The sequence below is a fragment of the Lynx rufus genome, unplaced genomic scaffold, assembly GCF_022079265.1.
Source record: "Lynx rufus isolate CCGP_SWC_20201006 ecotype Redwood Valley unplaced genomic scaffold, mLynRuf1.p SCAF_10, whole genome shotgun sequence".
NCBI lineage: Eukaryota > Metazoa > Chordata > Mammalia > Carnivora > Felidae > Lynx > Lynx rufus.
Window position 1 is genome coordinate 72,673,681 of NW_025814824.1, and position 20,377 is coordinate 72,694,057.

At 38.4% G+C, this 20,377-nt stretch overlaps 1 protein-coding gene across 4 annotated transcripts in view; it reads right to left on the minus strand.

The window, feature by feature from the left end:
- Positions 1 to 19,595, minus strand: part of PTBP3 (polypyrimidine tract binding protein 3) — a 121,448-nt gene extending 101,853 nt beyond the window's left edge. Inside the window, exon 1 of one of the 4 annotated variants that reach the window (XM_047067942.1) lies at positions 19,516 to 19,595. The gene's annotated coding sequence lies outside the window, so the exon portion shown is untranslated. Of the gene's footprint in view, positions 1 to 16,631; positions 16,651 to 18,786; positions 18,875 to 19,515 lie in introns of those variants that run through there. The other 3 variants (XM_047067950.1, XM_047067933.1, XM_047067924.1) reach the window with 3 other exon arrangements.
- Between the last annotated feature and the right edge of the window lie 782 nt (positions 19,596 to 20,377).

Genomic DNA, 20,377 nt, shown 5'->3' on the forward strand with positions numbered 1-20,377 from the left:
TAATGTTACAACCTAAGGACCACTTGAAAAAAACTATTCCTAAAATCAAGATCAAATGGATTCTTTGTTACATTCAATATCTTAACACCATGCCGCATTCTAATTTGGCTTATAGTCAGATCATGATTTTCTTTCCTGTTTTGCTCTCCATGATTATTTTTAAATGCCTTTATTTTCCTCACAGGATTGTGAAGATACCAATCATTCAATCCAGTCCCCATTTTTCTTCCCAAAATCTCCTTCCTTAAATCCTACTTCCCCCTGCTTCAATCTAGAGTGCTTTCTAGGCCTTCTGAACAACTGTTAACCCGAGACTTCTTTTTACACTTCTGGGTTGGCTCAACTTTTTCTTCAACTTCTGTCTTCATTGTCTTTAGTTTACTTTATCATTTTGCCACAGTATATCCTTAAGTAACCACCTAAATGATGGTAAACAGAAGGCAAACTTTCTGGGTCCATGCATGTCTGAAAATTCTATCCTCATAATTGTAGCCTCGTAACTAATCATTTGACTTAGTAAAAGAATTGTGGGTTAAAAATTACTTGTCCAGGAGCGATGGGTGGCTCAGTTGGTTGCGCATCCGACTTTGGCTCAAGTCATGATCTCACGCATTGTGCATTTGAGCCCTGAAACAGGCTCTGTGTTCACAGCGCAGTACCTGGAGCCTGCTTCAGGTTCTCTGTCTCCCTCTCTCTCTGCCCCTCCCCTGCTCACGCTCTGTCTCTCAAAAATAAACAAACATTAAAAAAAGTATTTGTCCAAAAAATTATAAACACTGTCCCATTTTCATTTAGTACATAATGTGGAGATGAGCAAGCTACAGACTGCAGTTGAGAACCCAAAGGTGTCAGTGACAGGACAAGTTAGAAGAAAGCTTTTTAAATTGTTCTTTTCTAAAAATATTCTCAGAGATACAAAGCCTTACTAAATTTGCCACACAAAGATACATGTCATAAACTTATTGGAAAAAAGTACTCAACCAATTGAAAAACAAATCTAAGAGATGATACAAGAGACCTAAAAAACAAAAGTCATCAGATACCTTGAAGTTTAAACTGTTATGGAAAAAAAAAAAAAGTTGAGTTCTAGAGAAAATGAGAAAGTATGTATAACCCAAGACTAAAGTTCTGGATCATAATTATTATGATGAAATATAATAAGGAAAAAAGGATAAATCAACAGTTGAGTTGAAATGTCACGTTCCTATTAGAAATCAATAGAACAGGGGTGCCTGGGTGGCTCAGTTAAGCATCCAACTCTTGATTTCAGCTCAGGTCACGATCTCGCAGTTTGTGAGTTTGAGCACCACATCAGGATCTGTGCTGACAGTGTGGAGCCTACTTGGGATTCTCTCTCTGCCCCTCCCCTGCTCACTCTTACTCTCTCTCTCTCTAAATAAATAAATAAACTTAAAAAGAAACCAACAAAACATACAACATATGACCAGAAAAAAACAAATAATACAATTAATACCTTGAACTAACAGATACACTTACTGCAAAACCAGACATCCACCTAAGAATATACACTTACAAAAAGGATACTGTATCAGCTTGGCAAACTGTATTTATAAAGAGCCAAATATTAAGTATTTTAGGCTTTACAGGCCATAGAGTCTCTGCCACAACTACACAAAAGCAACCATAGACAAAACACAACATGGCTGTGTTTCAATGAAAAGTTATTTACAGATACTGAGACTCAAATCTTACCAATTTTTCACCTGTCACAAGATAGTAATCTTTGTTCTTTTTTATTTATTTCAAATTTATATCCAAATTAGTTAGCATATAGTGAAACAATGATTTCAGGAGTAGATTCCTTAGTGCCCCTTATCTATTTAGCCCATTCCCCTCCCACAACCCCTCCAGTAACCCTGTTTGTTCTCCATATTTATGGGTCTCTTCTGTTCTGTCCCCCTCCCTGTTTTTATATTATTTTTGTTTCCCTTCCCTTATGTTCATCTGTTTTGTCTCTTAAAGTACTCATAGGAGTGAAATCGTGTGATTTTTATCTTTCTTTGACTAATTTCACTTAGCATAATACCCTCTAGTTCCATCCATGTAGTTGCAAATGGCAAGATTTCATTCTTTTTGATTGCTGAGTAATACTCCATTGTATATATATACCACATCTTCTTTATCCATTCATCCATCAATGGACATTTGGGCTGTTTCCATACTTTTGGCTATTGTTGATAGTGCTGCTATAAACATTGGGATGAAAGATAGTAATCTTTCGATTTTTTTTAATACTATTTGGAAGTGTAAAAACCATTTTAGCTTGCAGGATGTATTATAAAAACAGATGGCAATGAACTCTTATTTAGCCCTTGAGTCACAGTTTGCCAACTCCTGCATTAGTTTGTAAAAGAAATACCAATTTTATCCAAAAGAATATAGTGAACAGAGGCTCTACAATAAAACTACAGGGTGCCTGGGTTGCTCAGTCAGTTAAGTGTCCGACTTCAGCTCAGGTCATGTCACAGTTCGTGAGTTCAAGTCCCCCGTCGGGCTCTGTGCTGACAGCTCAGAGCCTGGAGCCTGCTTCAGTTTCTGTGTCTCCCTCTCTCTCTGCCCCTCTCCTGCCTGTGCATACACACTCTCTCTCTCTCAAAAATAAACATTAAAAAAAAAAATTTTTTTTTAATAAATAAAACTACAGACAATAAAAGAGTAGCTAATGTTTGGAAACTAAAATTTTAACACTAGTAAATAATCTTGGGTTTAAAAGGAAATTTTTTTCAGGGCACCTGGGTGGCTCAGCTGGTTAAGCGTCCGACTTTGACTCAGGTCATGATCTCGTAGCTCATGAGTTTGAACCCCGTGTCGGGCTCTGTGCTGACAGCTTAGACCTGGAGCCTGCTTCAGATTCTGTGTCTCACTCTCTCTCTGCCCCTCCCCCACTCATGCTCTGTTTCTCTCTCTTTCTCAAAAATAAATAAACGTTTAAAATAAATAAAATAATTAAAAAAAGAAAATTTTAAAGTCTTAAGTATAAAAATATTTAAGAAATAATGAAATGAAAACACAGATACTAAACTTGTGGTATCGAGCTTTAGTACTTTAAGATAAATTTACAGCTGAAACAAGAAATTTAAAAATAAGTGGACTAACTATCCAATTAAAAAAACTTAGAAAGGGGCGCCTAGGTGGCTCGGTCGGTTAAGCGGCCGACTTCGGCTCAGGTCATGATCTCGCGGTCCATGAGTTCAAGACCCACGTGGGGCTCTGTGCTGACAGCTCAGAGCCTGGAGCCTGCTTCAGATTCTGTGTCCCCCTCTTTCTGACCCTCCCCTGTTCATGCTCTGTCTCTCCCTGTCTCAAAAATAAATAAACGTCAAAAAAAAAATTAAAAAAAAAAAAACTTAGAAAAAGAGCAAAAGAACAAACCCAAACATGAAAAAAGAAAAATTTTTAAACAACAGAAAAGAAATGAAATCAAGAACTGAAAAATCACTTAAAGATTACTAAAAACTAAAAGCTGGTTCTTTTTAAAACACCAACCTGGGCCTCTAGCATAACTGATCAAGGAGAGAAAAAACAATTCCGAATAAAAAAAGAATAACAAAAGACTAAAGAGATTAAAATTAACATGAGTATTATGAACTGCAGAATAAAAGCTTAAGAAATCAATAATCAAATGAATATATTCCTACAAAATATAAAATTCCAAAACTACTATGAGAGGAAACACAGAACTTCAATTAAACCATAAGAATTAAAGATAGTGAATTAGTAAATAAAGACCTCTCACCTTCTACTCCCAACCTAGGCCCAGATGGCTTTACAGGTGAGATCAACCAAACTTTCAAACTTCTGAGAGAAAAACTATTAATAAGCTTACGGTGAAAAACCTGGCAAATACCTTAACCAAGTGATTAAAATTAACATTACAAATAATAGGACAAATCAACATCTTTTGCCTTCTAATATAATACACTGAGAAGAACATAACATCACTTCTATGGTATTCCTACCAAAAATATACAACCTAAATCTAACTATGAAGAAACAGATAAACTCAAAGTGACGGACACCCTACACAATAAAATGCCTATATTCTTTTAAAATGTCAATGTCATGAATCAAAAAGACTGAGGAACCAAGGTGCCTGGGTAGCTCAGTCGGTTAAGCATCTGATTCAGCTCAGGTCATGATCTCATCATGGTTTGTGAGTTCAAGGCCCACATCGGGGTCCACGCCAACAGTGGGATTCTTTCTCTCTGTCCCTCCCCTGCTCATGCGTGCTCTCTCTCAAAATAAATAAACTTAAGAAAAAGAAAAAAAAAAGGACTGAGGAACCTTTTGACATTTTGACTTTCATAATTATACTATAGTAATGTAAAGAAAAGTTTTGTTTTTATAAACTCTGAAGTATTTAGCAGTTAGAGAATAAATAAAGTAAAATAAGGGATGCCTGGCTGGCTCCGTTGGAAGAGCATGTGACTCTTGATTTTGGGGGTCATGAGTTTGAGCCCCATGTTGGATATAGAGATTACTAAAAAAAATAAACTTTAAATAAATTAAGATAATATATCAATAAAGTTTCAAAGACTCTACTGACAAATTATTGATTATGAGGGAAAATTAGTAACTTAATAGTAGAGAAACCTAGATGACAATCACATTAACCAATTTACAATTCAGAAGGAAAAAAAGGATATATGTAGAGATGTATGTATACCTAGAGAAAGGTGTGTGTGTGTGTAGAGAATATTAACAAATGAATATGAGTGATGAAACAAATGGAGCAAATGTGAGCTAACTGGGTAATGGTTACACAGGTTTTTTGTACTATTCTGCAACCTATGTTTGCATTAAAATAAAAAGGTTTAAAAAAATTTAGTGTAAAGTAAAAAAAAATACGGTTATCAATGAAATACACATTAGTACACTAAGAAAAAAGAAAACCTTTAAAAAGGAAAATCAAAGTATATACAAACCATGGTAAGCTATTAGAAAGAGATAATGTGGTCATATAAAAAAGTCATATGCATAATGACTGACAACCAAAAAGTATCTGCACTTACATAAGCAATCTTATTTGGATATTAATAAGCTATTTTATTATTCATTTTTTTCAGTATTTATTTACCACTTTGAGTTAAGTAGTTGTATTAGTTACATACAGATGCAAACTAATTACCCCCAAATTCAGCAGCTGATAAAAAACAAGTATTTTTTAACTCAATTTCCATAAGTCAGAAATCTGGGCATGACTTTGCTAGATCCTCTGACTCAGTGTCTCTCACAAGCTGTAATAATTTCAAAGTTCAGTAGAGGAAATAGAGGATCCACTTCCAAGTTTAGTCAAGTTGCTGCTGGCAGTATTCAGTTTGTATGTGGACCACCAGGCAGCTAACATGTCACCTCACTTTCATCAGAGTGAATAAAGTAGACAGCAAGAGAAGCCAGTCTTTTGGAACTCAACCTCTCAAGTTGTTAAGATGTTAATACCACCATCTTGCTACTTTACCTTGTTGTCTGTCTGGCTTATCTATTCCTTAACCTACCTTAAAGACAAAAAGCAGATTAAAAGAACAGGAAAAGGAACAAGAAAAAGATATACCAAATACCAAATACTAATCACAAGAACAATGGAATAACTACATTACTATCAGACAAAGTAGATTTTAAGGCAGAATTATTACTGAAAATAAAGATGTGTATTTCAAATAATAAGAGTCAATTCATCAAAAAATAGAACATTCCTAAATATGAGTGCATCTAATAACTGAGACTCAAAAATACAAATCAAAAACTGACACAACTACAAAGAATTTTTTTTTAATCTGTAAGTATACATAGAAATTCCAATACCCTCTCCTCTTTCAGTAATTTACAGAACAAAAAGAAAGAAAATCAGAAAGGATATCAGAAGACTTGAATTTTCATCCTTCCTTCCTTCCAAGTTTGTTTATTTTGAGAGAGGGAGAGAATATACACAAGCAGGAGAGGGAGGGGAAAAGAGAGAGAAAGAATCCCAAGCAAGCTCCAGGCTGACAGTGTGGAGCCCAACCCGGGGCTTGATCCCATGAAATGTGAGATCATGACCTGAGGCAAAACCAAGAGCCAGATGCTTAACCAACTGAACCTTCCAGGTGCCATCTTTTTTTTTTTTTTTTTAAGAAATCTAATCTCAACACCCACCATGGGGCTCAAACTCACAACAAGATCAAGAGTCAGATGCTCTACCAGTGGAGCCAACCAGGCACCCCAGAAGACTTGAATTATCAACCAGCCTATCTTATTGACATTTAAAAGGCAATATGCTCAACAAAAGTAAACTATATATTCTTTTAAAGTGTATATAGACCATTCATACACACCATATACTTGACATTAAAACAAATTTCAGGAGGGACACCTGGGTGACTCAGTCAGTTGAGCGACTGACTCTTGATTTTGCCTCAGATCATGATCCCAAGGTCATGGGATGAAGCCCACATTGGGCTCCACAATGAGCATGAAGCCTGTTTGAAATTCTCATTCTCTCTCTCTCACTCTGTCCCTCTCCCCTGCTCAAGCTCTCTCTGTCTCTCTAAAAATGAAAAATTAAAAAAATTTTCGGGAAATGTGAAAAGACTGAAATGATTCAAAGTACTATATAAAAAAAAAACAACAGTAACATGAAGATATCTGGAAAAACCCAAAATATTTAGAAATTCCCAGTATATCAAAATCTGTGGGATACAGCTAAAGAAATTTAAAATCTGAATTAACACAGGATCTATTTTTAAAAACCGAATTCATAATTAAAAACCTTCCCACACACGGGGCGCCTGGGTGGCGCAGTCGGTTAAGCGTCCGACTTCAGCCAGGTCACGATCTCGCGGTCCGTGAGTTCGAGCCCCGCGTCAGGCTCTGAGCTGATGGCTCGGAGCCTGGAGCCTGTTTCCGATTCTGTGTCTCCCTCTCTCTCTGCCTCTCCCTCGTTCATGCTCTGTCTCTCTCTGTCCCAAAAATACATAAACGTTGAAAAAAAAAATTTTTTTTTAAAAAAAATAAAAAATAAAAACCTTCCCACACAAAAATATGCACCCACAAATAGTTACACTGAATTTCATCAAACATTTAAGGAAGAAATATTAATCTTATACAAACTCTTTAAAAAAATTTTTTTAATGTTTATTTATTTTTGATAGAGACACTGAGTGTGAGCAGGGGGAAGGGCAGAGAGAGAGAGACAGACAGACAGACAGACACCATATCCAAAGCAGGCTCCGGCTCTGAGCTGTCAGCACAAAGCCTGACACAGGGCTTGAACTCACGAACTATGAGATCATGACCTGAGCTGAAGTTGGACGCTCAACTGACTGAGCTACCCAGGTGCCCCATACAAACTCTTTTTAAAAAAAAGGGAATACTTTCCAACTCATGTCAGTTTTGGTCATCTGCTATTTTCTGTCTTTCAAGGAATTTGTACATTTCAGTTGTTACTTATTATCTCCTTCTACTTTCTTGTGGTTTTATTTACTCTCAATAAAAATGAAAACAGAACAAATCAAACTTTTGGGATGTGGCTAAAGCTATGCTAAGAGGAAGATTTATAGCATTAAAATTATTACATTGGAAGTATCTTAAGTGAAAATACCAAGTGTTGGTGAGAATTTGTAGTAACAGTAACTTTCAAACACTGCCATTAATAATTTGGAACTATCTAGTAAAGCTGAACATGTGTATTGTCCCTACACTAGCCTACAATTTCTCTTCTGGAGTAGCAAGCACATTTCTAAGATGGTCCATACTGCTTAGCATTCACACCCAGGCCTAACTCCCTCCCTTTAGATGTAGGCTACACCTAGTGACCTACTTCTATGAACAGAATACTTTAGCGGAAGTGATAGATTGTTCCCTTCCAGATTAGGTTTCAAAAGACTGACTTCTGCTTAACTCTTACTCTGTCTCTTGGTTACTTGGGAGAAGCAAGTTGCTGAGGCAAGCTGCACTATGGAGAGACTCACATGGCAAGGAATTGAGGGCAGCCTTTAGCCAACAAATAAGGAAGTGAGGCCCTCAGGACAATAGCCCAGGAGGAACTGACTCCTGCCAATCACATGAGTGAGCTTGCAAGCAGGTTCTTCCCCAGAAGATGACAGCGGCATCTACCAACACCTTGATAGCAGTCTAGCATAAGAGCCCCAAAGTCAGAGGACCCAGCTAAGCCATACCTGGATTCCTGACCCACAGAAAATGTAAGAAAATAAATCTTAATAATAAAGAGTAAAAGTGATGAAACAGAAAAGTCAACCAAGAGAAAATAAATGAAACCAAAAATTGCCTTTTAAAAAGGATCATTAATATTGAAAACCTCTAGCTATACCAATCAGAAAAAAAACAAAAAACAACAAAAAAAAACCCACCATGAATTATCAAGATCAGAACTGAAAAGATGGAAATCATTACAGATCCTAGGGATTAACAAGATAAGGAGCTCCAACGTGACAAACTCCTTGAAAGGTCTAAATCCAACACCCATTCATTTTAACAAAAAACAATGAATAGAAAAATTTGTTCAACATGAGAAAGACATCTAAGAAAAACCTACAGGTAACAAAGACAGACTACTTACCTTTATGAGCAGGATGTTGTCACCTCTACTTAGCATTATATTGGAGGTTTTAATTTTGGATTAAGGCAAGAAAAAAAATCATCCAGATTCGAATTTAAAAAATAAAACTCTACTCACAGATGATATGGTCATGTACAAAAAAAAAAAAAAAAGATCCTAAGCAGTTAAAAAAATACAGTAACAGCAATGCCGTAAGTTACAAAGTAAATGTGCAAAGAAGTATTTCTATATATTGAAGAGAAAATACAATTTACCATACAAAAAAAGGGATACATTTAAAACATACATATAAACTTGTACACTGAAAACTACAAAACAGCAGTAAAAGAAATTAGAGAAGACCAAAAAAAATTGAGATACTCTATTCCACAGGTAACAAGACTCAGTATGGTTGAAACATCAATGTCTCCCTAATTGATCTAGATAGTCTGTGCAATCCCAGTAATCCCAGTTTCTAAATAGAAACTGACAAGCAGACTGTAAAATTTTTAAGGAAAGTGCAAATGATTTAGTATAGCTAAAACAATACTGATAAAGAAGAACAATGTTGGGAGGACCTAACACTACTTGAATTTAAGACACTATAAATCTACTGTTATCAAGACAGTGTGACATTAACACAGTAATAGATAATGGTTAAGAATTCAGTAAAAGAAATGGTTAAGATAATGTGTAGAAATAGACACACTCACAAATGGTGAACTAATTTTCAAATAATGGTACCAATACAATTCATCATGGAAAGGAAAATCTTTTCATCAAATGTGTCAAACTCATTATATAACCATATGGAAACAAGTGAATCTCCATCTCTACCACACACCACACACAAAAACAAGTCTGAGATTCATCTCAAACCTAACCTTTCTTAAAAGTTCAAAGTACAGGCTTAAAGCAAATAAATAGAATATTTTTATATCCTTGGGATAAGCAGATTTCTTAGACTAGACATAGAAAGCCATAACCAAAAAATGCAAAAGAAATTTATCAAAATTAAATTCTATTTATCAAGATACCATTAAAAAATGAATAGGCAAGCCACAAGGCTAGGAGAAAATATTCACAGTACATATATCTGAAAAAGGACTTACACCTAGAATATACAGAAAACCCTTATAACCCTATTTCAAATAGAGTTCAAATAAAAAAAAATACTGACGATCTTGGGGGAAAAAAACATAGGGGGAAAAATACCTTCCATATAGAGAAATACAGATAAGAATTACAAGGTTTCTTTCTCATCAGAAACCCTGCACCCATTAAGAAAGTAGAATGAGGAGGAACCTGGGTGGCTCAGTCAGTTAAGCATCCGACTCTTGGTTTTGGCTCAGGTTATGATCTCACTATTTCATGGGTTTGAGTCCTGCATTGGGTTCTGCGCTGGCAGTGTAGAGCCTGCTTGGGATTGTCTCTCCCTCTCTTTCTGCCCCTTCCCCACCTACACACACACACATACTCTCTCTCAAAATAAATAAACTGCATATAAAGGAAGGAAGGAAGGAAGGAAGGAAGGAAGGAAGGAAGGAAGGAAGGAAGGAAAGAGAGAGAGAGAGAGAGAGAGAAAGAAAGAGAAAGAAAGAAAGAAAAAGAAAGAAAGAAGGAAAGAGAAAGAAAGAAAGAAAAGAAAGAAAGAAAGAGAACAAAACAAAACTGCAGGCCCCAAATGGCACCACTTACGACAAATCACCAAGTCTGGACTTAATACGTAACCTACTAGCAGTTTCAACCTCCCTCAGAATTGGAGTCTTAATTGGTCAGTCAGGAACTTTCTGATGAGCATCAATGAGGCCATCTGTCACAGGGCCCTCTCAATCCCTCAAAGGAAGATGGAGCAATCTACATAGTAAGACCCCTGTAAAAGAAGGTGACCTTGCCTGAACAATCCTTTCTTTTCTTTTCTTTGCTAATAGCTTGCCCCACCTTCCTTCCTATAGAAACCTATGTTGTACTACTTAGCTGGAATGCTGATTCATAAACCCCTTAGTAAATCCAATTAGATCTTCAAATTTACTTGGTTGATTTTAACAACAGAAAACAATTATGAACAAGATAGATGTTAATCCAACTAAATCATCCCTTAAAGTGTGCAGAGTCTATATATACCGATTAAAAGACTGTCAGAGTGGATTTGAAAAAAGACCTTACAGGGGCGCCTGGGTGGCTCAGTCAGTTAAGCGTCTGACTTCTGCTCAGGTCATGATCTCACGGTTTGGGAGTTCAAGCCCTGCACAGAGCCTTGCACTGACAGTGTGGAGCCTGCTTGGGATTCTTTCTCTCCCTCTCTCTTTCAAAACAAATAAACTGCTGCCCATGCTCTCTTTCTCTCTCAAAATAAATAAGTAAACATAAATAAATAGATAGATAGATAGATAGATAGATAGATAGATAGATAGATAGATAGATAGGACGGGCATCTAGGTGGCTTATTCGGTTAAGCATCAGACTCTTGGTTTTGGCTCAGGTCATGCTCTCACAGTTCTAGCTGACAGTGTGAAACCTGCTTGGGATTCTCTCTGCTCCTCCTGCATGCTCTCTCTTTCTCTCTCTCAAAATAAATAAATAAACTTAAAAAAAATAAAAATAAATTAGGAAATATGTAAGACTTAATGAACATTCACAAAAGATAAGTGAATGACTAATAAATACATGAAAGAGTAGAAAAGCATGAAAAGGTAAGCACCACCATCAGTCATGAGGTCAATGCAAATTAAAACTATAATGAGATACTGTCAGCCTTTCTGGTTATACCCACTAGAATGGGTAAGTGAAGACTGGCAATACCAACTGTAGACAAGGATGCAGGCAACCTAAACTCCATAATACAAAGCTAGTCCGAGTATAAAATGGTACAACATTTAACAAAACAGTTTGACAGTTTCTTACAAATTTAAATATATGCATATCTAATTCTATTCCTACATATGGTGTAGAATGAAGCATACATCTATCCAAAGACATACACAAATGCTTAAAGCAGCTTTATTCACAACAGTCCAAATCTGGAAAGAACCCAAATGTCTATCAACATGAGAACAGATTTTTAAATATTGTAATACATTCACAAAGGAATACTCTCAGAAATAAAAAATAATGAACTACTGATACATGCAACATGGTTAAATCTAAAACTCATTTTGCTGAGTAAAAGAAGCCAGACATCAAAGAGCTTTTACTGTATATATGACATATAAATATTTTATTCCATTTATACAAAGTTCATAAACAGAAAAATTAATAGACATCAGAACAGTTGCCTAAACTGACTCTGAAAAAAGGCAACAAAACAATTTGGAATGATGTTCTATGGCCTTGACTGGAGAGTAGGAAACATAGGTGGATACATTTCTCAGAATTTATTGCACTGTACCCTTGAAAACTGTGCATTTCACTCTATGCAAATTACAGCCCGATTTAATTAAAAAAAAAAAAATCCAGTAAAGGCCTTCTTTATTTTGTATAGCTCAAGCACTGCAGCAGGCAAGCTTTTTCTGAAAAGGGCCAGAAAGTAAATATTCTAAGCTTTGTGGTCATATGATCTCTGCTACCACTATTCAACTCTATCCATCTATCATGAAAATCACCAGACAATATGGAATTAGCATGGCTGTGTTCCAACAAAACTATTTACCAAACAGGTGGCAAGCTGGATATGGTCCACAGTCTGTACTTTGCTAAGCTCTGGTCAAGCAAAAAAAAAAAAACCCAATCTTCAAAATCAATTTAAATATGTTATATTGTTCTTCCCTTTATACTAACAGGCATGATAATTATCAGAAACCAATTAATAGTCTTTCCTAAACATGAGTTTTTCTATATGCATCTAATGAATTAAAATAGGAAGACAACGGGGGTCTGGGTGGCTCAGTCTCTTTTTTTTCTTTTTTTTCAACGTTTATTTATTTTTGGGACAGAGAGAGACAGAGCATGAACGGGGGAGGGGCAGAGAGAGAGGGAGACACAGAATCGGAAACAGGCTCCAGGCTCCGAGCCATTAGCCCAGAGCCTGACGCGGGGCTCGAACTCACGGACCGTGAGATCGTGACCTGGCTGAAGTCGGACGCTTAACCGACTGCGCCACCCACGCGCCCTGGGTGGCTCAGTCTCTTAAGCATTTGACTCTTGATTTTGGCTTAGGGTTCGCGATTTTGAGCCCCACGACAGGCTCTACGCTGGCAGTGTGGCATCTGCTTGGGATTCTCTCTCCTTCTCCCTCTCCTTCTCCCTCAAAAATAAATAAATAAACTTTAATAAAATAAAATAGGAAGACAACCCAGAAAACATATAAAAAAATCATCATTAAAAAAAATCATTTGTGGGGCGCCTGGGTGGCTCAGTTGGTTATGCACCCGACTTAGGCTCAGGTCATGATCTCGCAGTTTGTGAGTTCAAGCCCTACACAGGGCTCTGTGCTGACAGTTCAGAGCCTGGAGCCTGCTTCAGACTGTGTGTCTCCCTCTCTCTCTGCCCTTCCTCCACGCATGCACACGGACTCTCTCTCAGAAATATTTAAAAAAAAAAAATTTTTTTTTTTAAAAAGTAGTGAAGTAGTGAAGAATTTTTTTAATAGCTACTACAGCATTTTGAAAACATAACTACAAATACGGGAAATATTTGAGTTTCAGATAAACCAACTAGTAAATAAAGTGTAAGCTGGAAATTTTTTTTAAGTTTATTTATTTACTTTGAGAGAGAAACAGAAAAGGAGGAGGAGCAGAGAGAGAGGTTGAGAGAATTCCAAGCAGGCTCTGCATGGTCAGCAAGGAGCCCGACACTGGGCTCAAACTCATGCATCATGAGGTCATGACCTATAAGCTGGAAATTTTAAATACACTTAGGTACACACACAAAAAGCTATGTTACCCACGATGTGGACAGTTTGGTTTATCTGGTATAATGAAGTTCTTTTTTTTTTCTTAAGTTTTATTTATGTAAGTAATGTATGCACCCAATGTGGGCCTTGAACTCATGACCCCAAGATCAAGAGTCACATGCTCTTCCAACTGGGCCAACCAGGCACCCAGTATAATAAAGTTCTTGAAACTTGTCCATTATCACTCATAGTCACCTAGTTGGTTCTTCATTCAAAAGAATTTAAAATAAAGGATAACACTGTTTCTTTTTTTTTTTTTTAATGTTTATTTTGAGAGAGAGAGCACACCAGCAAGCAGGGGTGAGGCAGAAAGAGAGAATCTCAAGACAGACTCTGCAGTATCAGCACAGAGCCCAACTGGGGGCTTGATCTCACGACCCTGAAATCATGACCTGAGCTGAAATCCAGAGTCGGGTGCTTAACTGACTGAGCCATTCAGGTGCCCCTGCTTGTTTTTAAAAGCATATTAAAACGTGAAATAACATGATACAATAAAACAAATACTTTGTGAGAAGTACCCAAAATTAATTTTCCTGCATAATTTAGGCAAGGCTCAAAAATTGATACGCTGTATCCAGGGTATACAACTACATAAGTAAATCTCAAACATGGTATGTCCCTAAACTGCTTGAAAATGTTTATCTGTATTCAAGAAAATTCCAATCTAAAAAATGGATCTAATTCTTTCTCACTACAGTAACACCTAATTGAGGAAACACCAGCAAAATCAGAAGGCTTGGGTTCCATTTTACGTTTGTCACCAAACTAGCTGCCCATTTTGCTATCATTCACTTATCAGGTATTTTTTGAGAGATTATGTGCCGGACATTGGAAACACAGTAGTGAAGAAAATATCAAAATTTCCGGCCTTCATGACATATCATAGTCAATAACTTCATCTCTAAAAACAATTCCATTTGTTTCTCTAAAATAAAAGATTTTATATTGAGTATTTTTAATTCTTTAAAAATGAAATCCATATTATTTGTCTGAGTCTGGGAAAGCAACTTGTGGAGCATAACCTGAAATCCACTCTTGCCAGTGGCTGAAACTATTTGTTGTATCATCATATTCAGATAGCAAAAAAAGGTAAGAAACTGATACTCTCAAAAGACTTATTTAAATTTGCTAATTTCGGTTTATACAATCTAGACAAATTATGAGCCTTATTAGCCTATTACCTGGTAACTAAATTCCTTGGATGGGATCCAAGAAAGAAGCAGAACAATCTTAGGAGAAATTCTCCATATAATGAGTAATTTTACAGACATTTCCAGTATGTAAGTCTATAAAAATATAGATTGACCAACAACTAAATCAGCATATTGTTTCTTCAGAGTAGGATTTGACCTTTGTTTCCAAAGTGCTTGCTACTAAACAGGTAGTCAGAAATCCAAATCATGTATTCAAATCCAGTGGCTATGCCTAGTCTTTTTCTTTTATTTATCATCAAGATATATTTTTTCCCCACAATAAAACAGGCATAACAGTCCCTCAAGGATAATTTCTCAATTTCAAAATGGTAAGTTTTTTAAATGTCTCGCTTACTCATTTTTGCCAGATAAACTAGTATCACGAATTACATTTTGGATAAGACCAAAACAATATTCACTTTAAATATCCTTTCCCTCACAGGGACATACAGAGACACCAAAAGTGATTCTAGACATGAGCCTGCAATTTCTAATCTCCATGTCATTCTCTTTAGCGTCATTCTCAAAAGAGAAAATGACTTGAGTATCTGCGGTGAGAAAAAAAAAAGACGACGATGAGAAGCATACCTAAGAGGTTCCTCCATTTATTTTCAATTCATAAAATATGTTTAAAGTTTGCCAAAGCAAGCTAATTCAACCCAACTTCAAAAGACAGTGTAAGCAAGTAGTTCCCAATTATGTTAGTCTCAGAATCCTACTGTTAGTTTCATATGCTATTTGCTGTATTTGTGGATTTTTTCAAGTTTATTCATTTATTTTGAGAGAGTGAGCATGCAGGAAAGGAGCAGAGAGAGAGAGGGAGACACAGCCCCAAGCAGTCTCCATGCTGTCAGCACTGAGCCCGACACGAGGCTTGATCTCACGAACCAGGAGATCACGCATGACCTGAGTTGAAATCGAGTCAGATGCTTACAAGACTGACCCACCTAGGTGCCCCTATGCTTATTTTTTAAGATGTTTCAAGAATATGAGCAGCAACACATAGAATAACTGCAAATGTGGAAGTGCTAAAATTGCTAGCAAGAAGAGATGATGAAGAGAAGAAAGTGATTAAACAACTTTACATAAAATACATATAAACATCAATATTTATTTCTGTTTTCTACAGTAATCCAAACTATTAAGTGGCCTCTAGAACTAGATGCTCAACAGGTTTATCAAATATCAAATTGCTAAAGGAAACCTTAAAACATCCATTTATATTTAAAAACCTCATACTGATGAACATTGTTTACTTGATTTATAGTTTAGAATTCAATAAACGAGAAAACTGATTAAACTGATGTGACATTACTTAGAAGAATTATTACTGTCAAATACTAATTATCCAGCTCTCCTGCTGCTCACCTTCTAGACAGAACCCTTATTACTGGCAGCCAGTTATAATGGGGTGTGGGGTAAACGTCCAGCTTTAGAACCAGGAAGACATGGGTTTCAACTTTGGTGTACCACACCTTGAACCTATTTTACATCTCTAAAATGGGAATTTATTGATATCTACCTTGAAGAACTGTTATTAATTAGTGAAATACGTGCAAAGCAACCTGGCACATAGTAGGAATTAGAGAAACCTTAGCTGCTACTATTACTGTATTACTCATAAGCACATCCAAGAGAAGATATAAGAAAGAACATGACAGGGAAACACAGCCTAGGTTACATTTAACTGCTGAGCCAAAACAAAACAAAATCGAACACACTCACTCTGATAGTTCAAGTAAAACTATAGGCTAAACTTTTTGTTCACATTTTAGATATACAAGATTAATACTGTAGTACCTCTTCAAAAATATATAAAATCCAAAATCAGCTACAAATCCACTTATTTTGGAGCTAAATAAAAATGAAAGATTATTATCACACAGTAAAACAGATAATTTTATGAACAGGTGAGATGATTTCACCATTGGAAAAAAAAATGCTGAAACTAAGATTTAAAAAAGCTTATGAAAGGATAGTAAAAGAGTCCTACCTTTAAACCGACTGCTATAAGATCTGTAACAACACTGTATGGAAAAAGTAAAAAGAGAAAATGGAAAACAAAGTTAGAGAACAAGTTTTTAAAAGACAGAGATAATAAGATTAAAGAAAAAAAGGAAAAGCACTATAATAATAAAAATTAATAAAAATAAGAATGTGATGAGTTATGAAATGTTAATACAAAGAAAAGTGATGGGTCAGTCTAGCAACAGCAGAGTATAAAAGCAAAGCTTTAACCGCAACGTAAGAAACAAATAGTAGATCAAATTCTTTTAGTATTTATTAAAGTATACGTGTGTTTCAATAACATGAATATGTGTTTATCCATTTGCCTCTATTTAACAAATCCAAATCAAAACTTAAAAATCACCAAATTTCATTCTTTTAAATCACTGGTCTGAATTATCATGTTTAAAATTCTAAATGAAATAAAACCACTGAGTGGCTTTTACAGAAATAGAAGGTATCTTGCAAATTTGCATCTACCACCCAAAACAGCTCACCAAAATACAGCTAAGATAGTCTCTCAGAACTAAAATAAATGCAAACATCAAATTTCAGACATGAAAAATTTCAAAGATCTGCTTTAAAAAAAAAAAGCTCTACCACATCAAAACTGTGTTTAAGTATAAATTATCTCAGGAGGAAATGAACACATACACACACACAAAAGACAGTTGGAATTTGAGGAAGAACTAGAAAGATACAATGACTGGTGGTTTGTTGTTTCTTTTTTAACTATCCGAAATAATGAAAAAGGACCTTTTTCAGGCTGTGGGAAAATGCAAAAAGTTAATTAGCCTCTAGAAGCAAAAATTCACTGTGTTCAAAACCACATCCCTTAACCCCAAGGTGTAGAAACCCTATAAAGTTCTCCCAAGCAAAAATCCATCTCTTCTAACCCCCAAGAAACCATCTTCAATTACAATTTACCTCCATATCTCCTAAAGCTCTAACTAAATTCAACATATTATTAAGAACCTTTATCGCTATTACTTAATAAAAGTAAACAAATTTATGAATCTGGCTTGCTCAATGATGCAAATTTACTTGTTTTAAACAACCATGTAGGTTAAAATTTTTTCCTTAGACTTGGTGAAAACTTGAAATTCATTTGTCTGAAATTTAAATGTGTCAAATAACTGTGCATAAAAATTAAGATTGTATCAGTCCTGAACTTACCTTCCAGGATCTGTCTTACTGCCTCACATATTTCAACGAATAAACAACTCATTCTTAGCTTTAATAACATATAAAGGGTGAAGAGAGAGTTATTAAACTATCCAAAAGAGTAAGTCTGCACTGCACAAAATGCAAAACTCCAGTCCTCTTTATTATCACTCTAAATTTTCCAATACCAAAAGCTAGCCTGCGTCCACAGCTCAAGTCAAATCATCTAACGGACAACACACTACACACTGTGAGACACCAATTTCACAACCTCCCTAAACTGAAATACTGGCATAATTACACAAATAATTAAAACAGCAAAATTATGCACCCATATAAAGTGTAACTGAATAAGGTGATGTGCAGTGAGTTTTCAACAATGCTCTCAGAAAAGTTTCAATTAAACAATAAAAATAGCTTCAATTAAATTAAAACAAAATAAAGAACATCACAACCATGAATGAAATCTAAAATCGCACTTTGTCTAAAGTCAGTAGCAGTATGCAATTAGCATTCAAATGAGTTAATCCAAATATTCCATACACTTCATACTGTGAACATACATAAATGAAGTCTAACGAAGACAAAAATTGTTGGAAGATTCCATTGTCTTTACACAGCATGGCAACAATCATCAACTATATGGTAACATGCACAAGGCTTTTACTGTTTAAGCAAGTTTCATATATTCTACAACCAAGGGGTTTGCAGATATCTTGTCCTCAAAAGCAAGTAAAAGGCCAAACAAAACCTCAAATACATAATAGGAATAAGTAAGGGGATTTGCAAGCTCTGATAGAGCTGGAGATATTTTAAAAATCTTGATGTACATATGTAACAATAATTAATCTATGAAGATCTTAATCCAGTCGTTTCCTTAAACATTAAATTATCTGTCAGGTCCCACGCCAAATCCCTGGGTCCTCAGACAAATATTTATAACGGCGATTCCAAATCTTTTTATTTTGGTCACGGACCTCATTAACTTTTAAAGAGCTCCTCGAAAATTGAAGAAATTCACGGGGCTTCTTTTGGGGGGTTGTGGGGGAGAGCGTCCACGGTCACCAAGTCCAGACGCCCGGTATACAGATATCGTTGGCACAGCTCACAGCCCAAGTCGGGAGACCTCCTCCGGTACCCCCCCGCCTCCCCGCACGTCTACATCCGCAGGGGGCACTGGCCTCGGGACCAGGTCGCCGCCCAGACGTGCACCGACGCGTGCACTCGCCATCCGCCTCTCCGCGGCCGCTCGCCTCCCCGCCAGGGGAAGCTCCGGCGCTCGCCCCACCTCACCGGTAAACAGCAACTCCCCAAGCGGGAGGACGCCCGCCCCGAGCGCCGCCTCCGCCTCCCCCAGCGCCGCGCACCATTTTCTGAGAGGAAGTGTCGGCAGGCCGGGCCGGCTCTCCGGACTCTGCGCGCGGAGGGCGGACCCCGGCACCCGGCGGCTGCACCCGGCTTTCCTCCGCTTCCGGGTGTGAGGATGGGAAGGGGCGGACATTAAGGGGGCGCCCCGTGGGGGAAAGAGAGGCGGCGGCGGACCGCCCCTCCACGATTTCGGGCCGCGCGGAAGCCCCGCCGTCGGGCTCGGCCGGGGCAGCTCCTCCGGTCGCCAACGCCGCGCCAGGCTCCCCGGCCGCGGCGCGTCCGGCCGAGAGCCGAAAGGAAGCGGGGCAAGCGCAGCCGATGAGCCACCGAGTACTTACCCATCCATGGCCCAGACTGAGGAGCGCACGGTGCGGGGACTGACGGGCTCACCGCGAGCGGAGGGCGGAGGCGGCGGCAGCTGGGCGGCTCCGGGGACTGGCAAGCGGCGCCTCTCCGGAGCCCCGCCGGGTGGGAGGTGGAAGGAGAGTGGGAAACAGGGGCGGAGACCAGGGACGCTCCCGCCACCGCCGCGCCCCCACCTTCCCCACCCCGCAAGCGCGTCCCCGCCTCGCCTCATCCCGCCCCTTAGCGTCGACGCCCTCCCTCCACCCCGCCCCCAGCCGGCCTCCGGCTCGGCTCCAGGGCGCCCTCTTCCTGCCGTTGCCCTAGGACTCCGCCTCCCGGCCTCTCATCCCAGCGCACGCGCGCGCCTCGCCCCTGCCTCCCTCCTGCGTTCACGGGAGCGCGCTCCTTGTGCTTCTCGCTTTGCAGTCCCGCCCGCCCACCCGCGGGCCCTGCCGGCCTTCCGGCTACTCTGCCTCGGGCTGCGTGGGTCCGACTCCGCTGTCTACCGGCGGGAAGAGCGTTGGAGACCCGACTCCTGAGCGTAGGTAGGAGTGTCTCGCCAGGACCCCAGAACAGCGCCAGAATTGCTCCTGGTGAGCGAGGCTGGCGGTGGCTCGACCCCAAGCACCGAGGGAAGGCGCGGGCAGTGGTCTTCCGAAGCCCCGAGCCCTGCAACCCACGGAAGCCGGGGTTCAGGACCCGGGCCGGGGCGAACTCCAGTGCGGGACCCGCCGGTCGTCCGCCGGGTACTATGAGTGGATCTCTGGGATTCCCAGTGGACCGATAGGTTGAGATTAAAATGAATGAGATGAAACAGACTGCCCGTAACTTAAGAACCTCTCAATTGTGTACAGT